The sequence below is a fragment of the Solanum dulcamara genome, chromosome 1 (genome assembly GCF_947179165.1).
Source record: "Solanum dulcamara chromosome 1, daSolDulc1.2, whole genome shotgun sequence".
In the NCBI taxonomy this organism is placed as follows: Eukaryota; Viridiplantae; Streptophyta; class Magnoliopsida; order Solanales; family Solanaceae; genus Solanum; species Solanum dulcamara.
In genome coordinates this window covers 55,048,449-55,062,060 of record NC_077237.1, presented here as the reverse complement: position 1 = coordinate 55,062,060, position 13,612 = coordinate 55,048,449, and positions in this window count along the sequence as shown.

Sequence of the window (13,612 nt, the reverse complement as noted above, 5' to 3'; positions counted from 1 at the left end):
GACAAAATATCACCATGCAGACCTTGTGGAATCAGGAATACTCAAAAATAACTTTTCTAACCTAAGATGTTAACTAAAGTCAAACTTTAGCTTTATCTTTTTCTAATCTCGTCTAATGGCTCAAAATAAAACCAAAAGCCATGAAACCCAAAATAACCGTACATCTCGACCAAAATCCATATTCTGGAGCTAATAGAATTGTTGGATTTCCATTTTGAGCTTCATATCACCAAATGTTAACTTTGGTCAACTATCTTATGCTTTCAACTTTGAAAACACCAAAACTCTTTCAAAACTTATCTAAATATCTCAAGAACCGAGCCAATAGTTCTACTAACCCAAAAGTCAGGTTCCGAACATAATAGAACTAACGAAAATTCCATTCCAAGAGTTAGAACTCTAAATGTTGAATAAAGTCAACCATTTCACTTTTTAAGCCTCCAAAACTCAAAAAATTCCTAAAATCTCAACTTTTCTATCCGGTTTCAAATCTACCCTCATATACTGATCAAACATGACTCAGACAACTATTGAGAGGGATAAAATGATAATTTTCTAATAATTTTCAGAAATGACATTTAGAGTCTTTACATTATGATTAGGTCATAATTACAAAAATGTTCACGACTTATTTTATCGATCATTTTACTACTTCCTTGTATGTGTCTCAAATGACTATTCTTTTTGAACCTTACCAAGCACTTATGAATCAAAAAATGTAATACAAGAAAATAAAACCACTCTAGCAACAAATTCCTCCAAACAATTTAAAGCGTCAAGAGTTAATGGTCTTTACACTTTTTTCTACCAATGTTATTGATCCATACTCAATCAATTTGTTATTTTTTTATAGGAATGCATTTCAATCCTCCTAAGTGACTCTTGAATCAAACCTCATATATTTATGATTAATTCTTGAAACTTATAATGTTTCTTCAATGACTCAGTTTGGCCCCGTAAGTATTTATAATACTTCTAATGAGATTATTTCAAAAATTCTTGTTATCAAACTATTTTTAGATGATGTCATAGGTCCTTCCCAATCAATCTTCCTTTAAAATCTTAGGGCTTCCAATAATACCGTAATAGTTCAAGAGCTCATTTATACACTTTTTAAAAAAATAGGATGATATAGGTTGATGCTCATGAAACTTAATCTTGAAAAGGCTTTTGATAGATTAAAATGGTTCTTAATCCATCAAGCCTTAGTCTACTTCCACTTTGCTCCAAATATATTAATCTTATTATGTGTTCTATTTCGTCCTCTTCTATGTCCTTCCTTATCAATGGTTTTTCAGTGGAGTTCTTCTAACCTTCCCATGGCATTAGGCAAAGGGAATCTCCCTCCCTTTATTTATTTATTTATTTATTTTATGGATATAAATGCTTTCTAGGAGAATAGACATGGTTATGGATTACAATATTTGAACTCCAATTGGAATTTCTAGAATGTGACCTAATTTTTCTCATTTTCTCCGCGCAGATGATATTATTTAAGAGTCCATAACTTTGGCAAAGATTTGTAACTCCATTACTACTATTGTCACGCCTCAAATCTATACCCTAGGCGTGGCCGACACTCGAAAATCATTGCTGGTCCCAAGAGAATCCTTGTCCTGGACGACTACTTAGCTGAAGTCTAAGCTGAATAACGAAAGCACTTAAAAAAGGGTGAGCATCTAAAATACTTAAACGTAAACTTATGCAGCATCTAAAGTAATCTCTTAATATAATGATATCAATGTTACGTAAATCAATAGTTCAAACCGCACTCCTCAATAGTTACATACAAGTCTATAGAACATAGAAAGGCGGGATGCCCACTTGTTTTTGGTAATAGATGAACATTACCATAAAACATAATCTGAAAATAATTTACAATATCAAATCTATCTATGAAGCCTCTAAATACCATCAATAGGTGCCGGACAGGCCTATGGCTAAATCAGAAGAAACCACTAATACTAAAAGGAATAACTATGAAGTAGCCCTCCGTAAGCAAGGAGGCCTCACCAAAGGCTAATGAATTGTGATCTCAATGGAGCACCTTTCGATGATCATGAGTACCTGTGTTGAAAGAAATGTTGAAAATAACTTGACAAAAAATTAAAGCATGCAAGTATAACAAAAACCTCAAATATTTATGAATAAAATAAGACAAATTATGAAACTCTTAAAAATATTACTTTCTCTTCTTGGGGAGTTTCTCTAACTAACAATCATCACTATGAGACTCATGATGATACTAAGTACTGCTCACATTGCTCGAGCCATCCAATACTTTTCTAGGATATGAGACGCAAACTCATCTCATGTATCCATATAAAAAATTCTTATTAGGAACTGAGGTGAGGCGTCACCTAAGGCAACAATATGATATTATCCTACGCTGACAACGTAGTTTATGGGATTTGAGTTATCTGGAGTCTTACACAAATAGTTATTCAATATTTCTCCCAAAATATGAAATAATACTCATATGTATATATCTAAATCCATGTGAGTAAATACACAAAATACTCCTATAAAGTCATAATTAACTTTACTGACTGGAAACTTTTCTCAAATCTTTATTTTTTCTTTAAGATAGGTATGCTTTTTTCAATGTAAATAATACGTTTGAAAACTACTCAATATCTAGTAAAACACATTATATGTAATAATGCAATAATGCTCCAACTTACTTATACTCTGAAAATCATGCATAATCAATATTAATGCAAAAGGTCTCAAAATCAGGTAATATACTTGGGACACTCATGTTCCCCTTAAAATCTTTTTTTTCTCATCATTTTGAAATACTTTTACTTTAATTGAGAATAATGATAATGTATAGCAATGTAATAACTTCATCAACTCAAATATGTTTCATGTGAAAAATAGCATGAGCAACAATCAATAACTAGAATCGTATCAGAAATCATCGCTCAATGATGAAGAATTGAATTCAATAACAAGGAATCATAGAAACTCAAATTTCAATAAAAGAATTAGATTAAAATAACTATGATAAACTCTTACTGACTGAATTTAGATATAAGGCGTGATGGCGAACTTAGTCCAATACTATAATTAGCCTTATATACTAGGAAAAAAAATATTTTTGAAGAAACTTGAAGAACTCAATGAATGCTCTTTAAACCCTAACTTTTTCCTCTTGGAACTTTTCTCTATGTCTTGATTGATTAGGGGTCGGGGGGGGGGAGGGAGGGAGAAGGGTCGAATCAAACTGATAAGGCACTTAGTTATCTCCCAAAACACCAAAGCTTGGTTTAGGAAAGTGTGGAAAAATACCCAAATACCCTTAATTTAAAATTGTTGAAGATGTCTACGGATGGCTACCTTCAGTCTTAGAAGCTTCCAGGGGCCGTAGAAGCTCTATCATGAAAAGTTGTCTAAAACACTGGAGTCTCTAAAGTCGGGTCTATAGGACCTTGTACGGTCCATAGACCTTTCTACAAGTCATCCTTTTCAATCGTGAAAATAGTACTGAGGGTGGTGTTTTAGGACTTTTGAGTCTATCAGACCTTCTTTGGTTCGTAAACCATTTTGCAGGTCGTAGGAGTATTGTCGTAGAAATACACTAGGTAATTTTCTTTGAAGTTAGGTATACAGGACCTTTTACGGTCCGTAGACCTCTCTATGGGCCGTATATGGATTCATCCTGTACATAAGAGATTATCAAGTATCTGAACATTTCCTATGGGAACCATCTATGATCCATTGGGACTTTTACGGGTCTGTAGAAGCCATCCATAGAAAATTTAAAAGATAATATGAATTTTCTAATTTTGGGAGTGAACTACGAGCCCTACCTACAACATGTATCTCCATATACAGTTCATAGGTAATGCTAATGGTTCACAATTCTAAGGAACTTTTCTAACTTTCCTTTGGTCTTTTGGGCCTGATCTAAGTTAGAATATTTTGGGTTGTTAGAATATATACCTCTTGGGATCATTCATTCTCGAGTGATTACCAAGCTAGGAAATTACCCAAGGCACGAATACAATGTACAATCTGAAGAACTCAAGTACAAAAACAGACACTAAATCTGAAATAGGGAAAGCGTATTACCTTTAACACCAATGCTATGAGGAACAAATAGACGAGGGTATCTATCTTTCATATCTTCTTCAGATTTTCAAGTATCCTCTTTAACAAACTAATTTCTCTGTAGAACATTGACTGAGGCAACTTCTTTGGTCCTCTACTTGCGAACCTAAATATGCGTAGCTCTAACTCATACGACACAATACCAACTCTCTTAGAAATATTGTGGGGACTATTATAATGGGGATCAAGCCTTCCTTTATTCCTAAACCTCATGAAAACTTGGTGACATCTTCAAATCTACCCAATCAGCCACTTCAACCTGTAAATCTCTTCACCTTACATCAGTGTAGGACATTTGTTGACTTTGCATTATTTTCAACTTCTATTGGATGACAATCACCTTATCCATAACCTAAAGAACCAAGTCTAGCCCTATCAACTCAGTTTTACCAACCTCAAACTAACCAATAGGAGATCTACACCTTCACCTATAAAGAGCCTTATATATACAGTCATCTGAATACTTGAATGGTAGCTATTATTGCATGCAAACTGTATGAGAGTTAAGCAGTCATCCAAATTGCCTTTTAAATCAATAATGCATGCCCTCAGCATATTCTCTAGAGTCTGAATCATATGTTCTAGCAGACAATCTATTTGCAGATGAAATACGGTAGTAAGGCTTATAATTGAACTAGAACTTTCTAAAATGACTTTAAAAATTGGGCGGTGAGCTAAGAACCTCTATGTGAAATGATATACAATAGATATCCATGAATTTTGACTATTTCATGGAAAGACAAAAAATGAGGAATAAAAAAGGAAATTCCAAAAAATGCAGCCTTTTGGCACCAGGTGATGACCAGAAAGGCGATCACGGGCTGTATTAAGAACCACGATTTGTGGTATGTCACCGAGGTAGAGTTTCAGAAACTTGAAACCTATAGGAAAGGGTCCATGACAGAGGCCATAGGTCTTGATAAGTACCATGAGTCATGGTGCCCTCCATTGTGACCTCTCCCCTAAGACCCTCATAATTTAATTTTAAGGCCAGGATCACGCCAACCACCATGGGTTGTTATGTTATTCACGAACAGTGGTGGGTTCAGTGGTAGGAACCCCTGCATGCCTCCTATCAAGATCTTCACCACGACACTCACCATGGGCCATGCTGATCATCACAGATAGTTATGGTCTCCATTGAATAGGTCCTCCAGATTTCCCTCTCTACCAAGATTAAGGTAGGGACAATGGACATGACAACATGCAGGACCAGCTTCCAGTTTTAATGAATGTTATTTTAGTTTTTCCCCATATTTCATTAATAAATGAGGATGGTTTTTCAGATTAGATTCCTGCTCATTAACTACCCTAAAGTCTTCTAGCCCTCCTATTCACTCTATAATGCCTAAATTACAAAATCTTCTCTCCCAAGTTTTCTATCTAAGGTCTTCTTCATCCACATAAAATTCAAGGGATTCCTCCAAGGTCAAGCCTCCATTTCTTTCAATTTAGGACTCATCAAGGTCAAGGTATATGGACTTCATCAATGGGTACCTTTCATCCGTAGAACCCCAAAGATCTCTTCTCAATTTATGATGAATTCTTCAATTAATAGCCCTAATTTCATGATTGACATTGAGTTTTTTTAATTATGATCTATTTCATTGTTATTAGTCTAATTATGCATAATTCACATCATATTACATGATTTTAAGTTAAATTTCAATGACCCATGCTATATGCTAGTTTCAAGTATCATGCAAGTTATTTCAATGTAAGCTTTATGAATGAGTTTAAAGATGTTTTATGCAAGAAAGTTTATGAAAGGTTATGAATTATGTTTTAATGATGTTTCAAGCAAGTTTAAGAGGAAGAGTGACTTGAGATCCTTAAAAGTGACTCAAGACTCTAATGAAAGGATGACTAAATATCCTTAATGAGGAAGGTGGCTTAAGACCCTAAAGACAAAGTTGTGGGAGATCTATACCCACACTACATTAATTATATGATAATGAGCTATTCCTATGAACAAGTTTCTATGAATTATGATTATGAAAAGATTATAACTTTTTCAAGTATGCTTTATTATTATGACATGTTATAAATTCTGTAGGAGGATGTACTTAGCACCGAGTGGAATTTGAGATAGGGGCTCGACCTAAGTCCTATTAGCAACCTCTAGTCTCTTAAACTACGTTGCCACTGTTGGTTAGCCAATAATTATTAGATGGAGCCTGCCATGGAAAGTAGCCTCCCCTTTTCTTGACGTGGGGATCATCGGATTCCATGTAATATCTCAAATGATTTTAATATCAGTTACAGTTATCTTCCATATATGTAAGTTCTTATGATGATTATGATGTCTTGAGGTATTGACCAATGAGATAAATGTTTTAAGGTTTTCATGGTTTTACTCATGTTTTTATGATATTAGTCTTGCATCCATGATTCATATTGATTATGTCTTATGTTTATTGTTCATGCATATTCTAACATACTTAGTGCATTCCATGTGTTAACGAATAATATTTCCCTACAGTGTATCATAATGTAGGGTTTGACGATCACATTCATCCTCCTCCCGCTCGTGGCTAGAGTGTTTCTATTAGCTTCTTACCGTTGGTGAGTCCTCACGATTCGAGGACATGACACTTTTTTCTTAATTGACAGTTTTACATCATTTTCTTATGATATATATGTAGATGAGCTAGGATCCTATCTTATGCCCTCATTTTGAGACTTACGTTCAATTTGAGATTCACTTTTGTATCATTGAAGCTTTTTCATTTAATTGATTTACCTTATGTATTCTCATGTATGATATGTTAAGAGAATTTTTTGGAGTCCTTCATGATTTGAATCGTCATGTTACATCTAGGCCCTAGGTTGGATCATGATAAATTTTGTAATAGAGCACAAGGTTCAAGTGTCTTAGGGAGTTTAACAAGCCGCGTTGAGTATAGTCTTGTTCATCGAAGTGAAGCGCGCCAAATCTATGAATAGGAGGATATAAGGCACTTTAGGAAACACTTTACTTCTTTCAAGATCTCATCGTGCTATAGAGTTGGAGTTTAAGTTTTCCCTTCTTTAATGCCTTTCTTCGTGATTACAGAATCGTTCCTCCATAAAGGTACTCTATCCAAAGGAATGTTAACGAAGAGAAGCAACAAAGTCAAAATGGTCCTTCGAATGATCAAGTTATTAACCTAAAGTTCAAGCCACTTTTCAAATGCCATCTTAAGTTGTTACTACTCAAGGGAATCAAGGGATAGATGCACCTCCCAATATTTCTACTCAGGCTTCAAGGATTAGAGATTTCATGAAGATGAACCCTCCCGAGTTTCATGTATCCAAGATAGATGACGAACCCCAAGACTTCATTGATGAACTGTAGAAGATTGTTGAGATTAATGGAGTGTCTACGGAGGAAACGGTGGAGTTAGAAGCCTTCCAAATCAAGGGTGTCTCTCAAGTTTGGTACAACTAATGAAAATCCGTAAGAGTTGAAGAGGGTCACGTAGGTTGGGAAAATTTCAAGGTTTCTTTTCTTGATCACTTTTTCCCGCTTTAGTTAAGGAAGGCTAAGGAGTTGGAATTCATAAACCTGAAGTAAGGGAACATTAATGTGAGGGAGTAATCCCTCAAGTTTATAAAGTTGTCCAAGTATGCTCCATCCTCGGTAGCCATCTCTCGAGCCTGAATGAGCAAGTTGTGAGTATGTCAGACTTGGTTATGAAAGAATGCCGAACTGCTATGCTCATCAACCAGATGGATAACTCTAGGCTGATGACTTATATCGAGAAAATTGAAGGGGAGAAGATCAAGGAGAGAAATGCAAGGGAGTCCTAAGAGGGCTCGTTTTGAAGGTAGATTTTCTCATAACAAGTCAAGTGGTGGAAATGGCCATTTTCGACCAAGCCAAAATTTTCAAGGACAAGGTTCTTCAAACACTCTGGCTCCAAAATTTGAGAAGGATAAAGTACAAAATCCTAAGGCACAAGGTGGTGTTAGTGAATCTACTTTTTCTAAATGCACCAAGTGTGGGAGAAATCATGTAGGTAAATATTTGGTTGCCACGGGTACATGCTTTGGATGAGTTAAGATAGGGCAAAAGATTTTTGAATTTCCTAAGAAAGGAAAAGAAAGGCGTCCTCAAGGTCAAACTACTCAAGGTGGACAAGTTCCACAAGGTGGCGGCCCACGCCAAAATAGGTTTTATACCCTTCAAGCTAGGAAAAAGGTTGAGAAGTGTACGGATGAGGTCATAGATGTGTTAAAAGTATTTGACTTTGATGTTTATGCATTATTAGATCCAGGTACTTCTTTATCATTTATTATTCCTTATCTTGGTATGAGATTCATTATTAGTCTAGAGATCTTACTAGAGTCTTTTTTGTCTATAGTATGGTAGGTGATTCAATTGTGGCTAAAAGAGTCTATAGAAATTGTACAATTTTAGTTTTTCAGAAAATTACCTTTGTTGATCTTATAGAGCTTGATATAACTGATTTTGATATTATTGTTGGTATGGATTGGCTTCATGAAAGTTATGCCTTTATATGTTGTTGAATCCGTGTGGTTAAGTTTTAGTTTCATAATAAGCCGGGCATAAAATGGAAAGGTAGTAATTTTGTGTTTAAAAGTCAATTCATATCAAGCTTTAGAGCTCGAAAAATGATTTCCAAAAGTTCCATTTATCATCTAGTTCAGATTAGAGATGCTAACTCCGAAAATTCTACTCTTGAGTCAGTTTCAGTTGTTAATGAGATTCCAAAAGTTTTCCCCAATGATCTCCAAGGTGTTCCTCTTGAAAGGGAAATAGACTTTGGTATCTATCTTCTTTCCGATATTCATTCTATCTCTATTCTTCCCTACCGAATGGCCCCAACAGAATTGAAAGCGTTAAAGGATCATTTGAAGGATTTGCTAGATAAGGGTTTCATTAGACAGAGTATCTCTCTATGGGGTGCACCAGTTCTCTTTGTTAGAAAGAAAGGTGGATCTCTACGAGTGTGTATTGATTATCGGAAATTGAACAATATCATAATCAAGAATAAGTATTCCATTCCAAGGATTGTTAACTTGTTTGTTAAACTTCAAGGAGTAAGCTATTTTTTAAAGATTGATCTTCTATCATGTAAGACCCCAAAAGTCAAAAAGATGGGACCAAGGAGAAATTACTCAAAATGTTGATTGTACTTAGAATTATGACTCACTCTATGAGTCGTAGAGGTTTCCATGACTCATAGAAATGAGTCATAGAGGGAGCCTTTGAGTGTTGTTCAGTAACACCCTCAGGAGAGTTTCTACCACTCAATAGGATGAGTCATCGTCCTATTGATGAGTCTAAGAATGACTTGTAATAAAACTTCAGAGACCTCTAAACTTATAGGTTTTCAGACCTATAGGACGAGTCAATATGATGACTCATAGACCCAAAGACGAGACGTAATCATGACTCATAGAGGAAATCTTCAGAGGCTCGATTTTTCAAAGTTTTCCCAATCTTTGAGGATGAGTCATCTTGATGACTCATCCTTTTTCCTACGACTCATACAGTCATATCGTAGGGTCATATTTAAGGTTTTAATGAAGGGTGTTTGTTTCATTTTCTAAGTTCAATTCAATTAACCTACACACAATAATGGCTAAGTTCTAACCTATATATATCATATTCTTTAAAATCCCCTCATTCTAAATCACGCTTCAAAATTCTTTAAGGCAAGAACACAATCCTCTCCAAGATTCTTCTCCAAGCTACAAGCTAGGGTTTTAGATTTTCTTCAAGGTTTCTTCTCAATTCTAAGTAATTTCGATCAAGGTATGTGGAGATTGATCCATGGGTCCCTTTCACCCATGGAGTGCCAAAGTTTTCTCAAATTTATTTTTCAATGGTTATGAACCCTAGTTTTGATAAATTGCATTAGGCTATTTCAATTCGGTTTGAATTGTTATCAATGATTGTTTTAAGCATGTTTCCACATGAATTGCATGATTTTAAGTTGAATTATGAATGCCCATGCATAAATCTATTTCCACGTTATTATTATGAAGTTCAAGATGATTTTCATGAGTTGGTTATGAGTTCAATAATATTTAAAGAAAGTTTTCATGAATAAATCTTAGATTATAGTTTAATGATTAAGTTATGATGATTATCAATTATGATTTAAGAAATTTATTATGGTGTGATACATCTAAGTTAATGAGCTATTCCTAATATATTTTGTAAATATGGATTTATAAATAGTTACTATCTTTTCCTATAATGTTTATGATCATATTTTTAATGAATTTCATTGGGATATTGGCTAAGCACCGAGAGGACTTATAGGTGGTGTTTGGTCCAGTAACATAGTTAGTTACCCAAAGGAATTCTAGTAGCAACCTAAAGTCTCAAACTACACTGCTCGTGTAGGATTGCCTTCATGTCCTAGCTAGTGGATCAACATATAACATAGTTGAGTTGAGTACCATGACAGAGTATACCCTGGCAAGGTTACCTCCCTCTTCTTGGTAAGGGTTTCATCGGATTCCATGTTATAGCTTGCATGGTCTTAAGATGTCCGTTAAACGTCTTATCCTACACAAGTTGAATGTTAAGCTATGATATTTACTATGAAGTTTTATGATGCATTGACCATGAGTTTTCATATGTTTTCAAATGCTTTTAAGCCTTTCTCATGTTCATTATATTGGTCATGCATCTTATATCATATTGATCATGGCCCATTACTTGTTCATGCATAACTCACATACTTAGTAACTTTTATGTACTAATACATATTTTGCCTACATTGTCTTATAATGTAGGGGCGGACGTTGGCCATCTGATTTATGGCTAGACTGCTTAGTTTCTCTAAGAGATTGGTGAGCCCTGTTATCAACGAGGATGTGACTTTCTTTTCAAATTATTTTATTGACTTTCTTCTTATGTTTTGGGTGATATAGGAGCTTGTCGTATGCTCCCTTTAAATACTAGAATGGAGGCATGCTTAGATGATGATGTTATATAGTCCATTCGAACATTGATTGAGTATTTCTATCCCTTAGACCCATCGCCTTGAGTTTTTACTACCTCTTAATTTGATATGTTTATTTACCTTATGTATGCGATATATAGAAAGATGGATTGGTTGGAATCCCTCGTAATCCATATTATCGTGTCATGGCTTTGCTCTAGTTTGTGTCGTAATAGATTATCATCAACTTTGAGTAAGGGAGTGTGACATTCTGAAGACAACCTTTCGAACTCGGTATAGTCACTTTGAATTTTTATTTATGTTAATGTCCTTGCAGTTGTTATAGATGGTGGTGTTATTGTGCAAAATGGTTTTGAAACATCTCTTGTGGCAGATGTAAAGACAAAACAAGATAGTGATCCCACTTTGGGTGAATGAAGAAGGTGGTTGCCAAAAAAGCCATTGAAGCTTTCTCTTAACGGGGAGATGGTGGTTTTAGATATCAAGGCCAATTGTGTGTTCCGAAAGTTGATAGCTTGAAATATATGATATTGTCTAAAGCTCATAGTTTTCGGTATTCTATTCATCCCGGTTCCATAAAGATGTATCGAGATTTTAGGGAAATGTATTAGTGGAATGGCATGAAAAAGGATATTGCAGAATTTTTTGCTAAGTGTCCCAATTATGGACAAGTGACAGTTGAACATCAAAAGTCGGGTGGTTTGGCTCAAGATATTGAGATTCCTACTTAGAAGTGAAAATACTTGAATATGGACATTGTTACAAGATTTCCTCATACTCATAGGCAACTCTATTTGGGCGATTGTTGACTGAATGACCAAGTCGGCTCATTTTCTTCCTATAAAAACTTCATATTCAACCAAGGATTGTGCTCAATTATATATCCAGTAGTTGTATAAACTTCATGGTGTTACAATGTCTATCATCTCGGATCGAGGTACTCAGTTTATAACTTAGTTTCAGAGATATTTTCAAAAGGGTCTTGGTACTAAAGGAAAGCTTAGTACAACTTTTCACCCACAGATGGATGGTCAGGCTGAGCGTACCATCCAGACATTAGAGGATATGTTGAGAGCATGCATTATTAATTTTAAGGAAATTGGGACGATCATTTGCCATTAATAGAGTTCACTTATAATAACAGTTATTGCAGCCTCAGCTTCCAATTTTAATGAATGCTATTTTAGTCTTTTCCCCATATTTCATTAATAAATTAGGATATTTTTTGGGACTAGATTCTTTCTTATTAACTACCCTAATGTCTTATAACCGTCTTAATCTCTCCATAATCCCTAAATAACAAAACCTTCTCTGCCAAGTTTTCTCTTTAAGGTCTTCTTCTTTCGCAAAGAATTCAAGGGATTCCTCCAAGGTCAAGCCTCTATTCTTTTCAATTCAGGTCTCATCAAGGTCAAGGTATGTGGGACTTCATTCATGGGTACTTTCACCCATGGAATCCCTAAAATCTCTTCTCAATTCTCTTATTAATTCTTTAATTAAAACCCCTGATTTCATGATTGGCATTGGGACTTCTTAATTATGATCTATTTCAATATTATGAGTCTAATTATTCATAAATCACATCTATTGCATGATTTCAAGTTCAATTTGAATGAACTATGCTATATGTTAGTTTCAAGTGTGATTTATGAGATATGATCATGATTTTCATGTTATTTCAATGAAATCTTTAAGAATAAATTTAAAGATGCTTTATGCTAAAAAGTATATTATATTTTATGAAAGTTTATGAATAATATTTTAATGATGTTTCAAGAAAGTTTAAGAGAAAGAGTGACTTGATATCCTTAAAGGTGACTAAAGACTCTAATGAAAGGGTGACTTAAGTTCCTTAGTGAGGAAGGTGACTTAAGACCCTAAAGATGATGTTCTGGGAGACCCATACCCATGCTACATGAATTATATGATAATGAGCTATTCATATGAACAAGTTTCTATGAATTATGATTATGAAAAGCTTATGACTATTTTTGTTACACCCCGTACTTTGGTACCTTGGAACGCTTCTTAAGTTTCTGGAAAGGCTCTCAAGTTTCTTAGAAATCGTCATGTCAGTCGGATAATCTATAACACTATCAAATAATCCTAAGGAAAGAAGAAGGAGATACTCCATAAGAGAGAAGATTGGAAATAGGGTTCTAAGAATCCGAAAGAAGTTGGAGGTTAAGTAGTGAGTCATAGGAATCGACTTACTTGTGAAAGCTATTACTTGGGACATTTTACATACTAAGCTACTTGAGTACACATCGATCTTAAGTATCAAGGAATATATAGGCTCTTGAAGTAAGACGAGATTACGATCTCACAAAAGAGAAATAAAGAAATGGCGCACCTACTCGAAGAAAGTAGGTGATGTATCTACTTGGAAAAGTAGCTGATGCACCTACTTAGGGTTAATTAGGTGACACACCTACTTGATATGGACCTCACTGCCACATAGCAGCATATGGGAGGCTGCATGGCATGAGGTGGCACCAAAGTAGGCTGCCAAGTGTCACCCCTAGGTGGATGACACATGTCACCTCCTAATAAAGGGTATGTATGTGTGT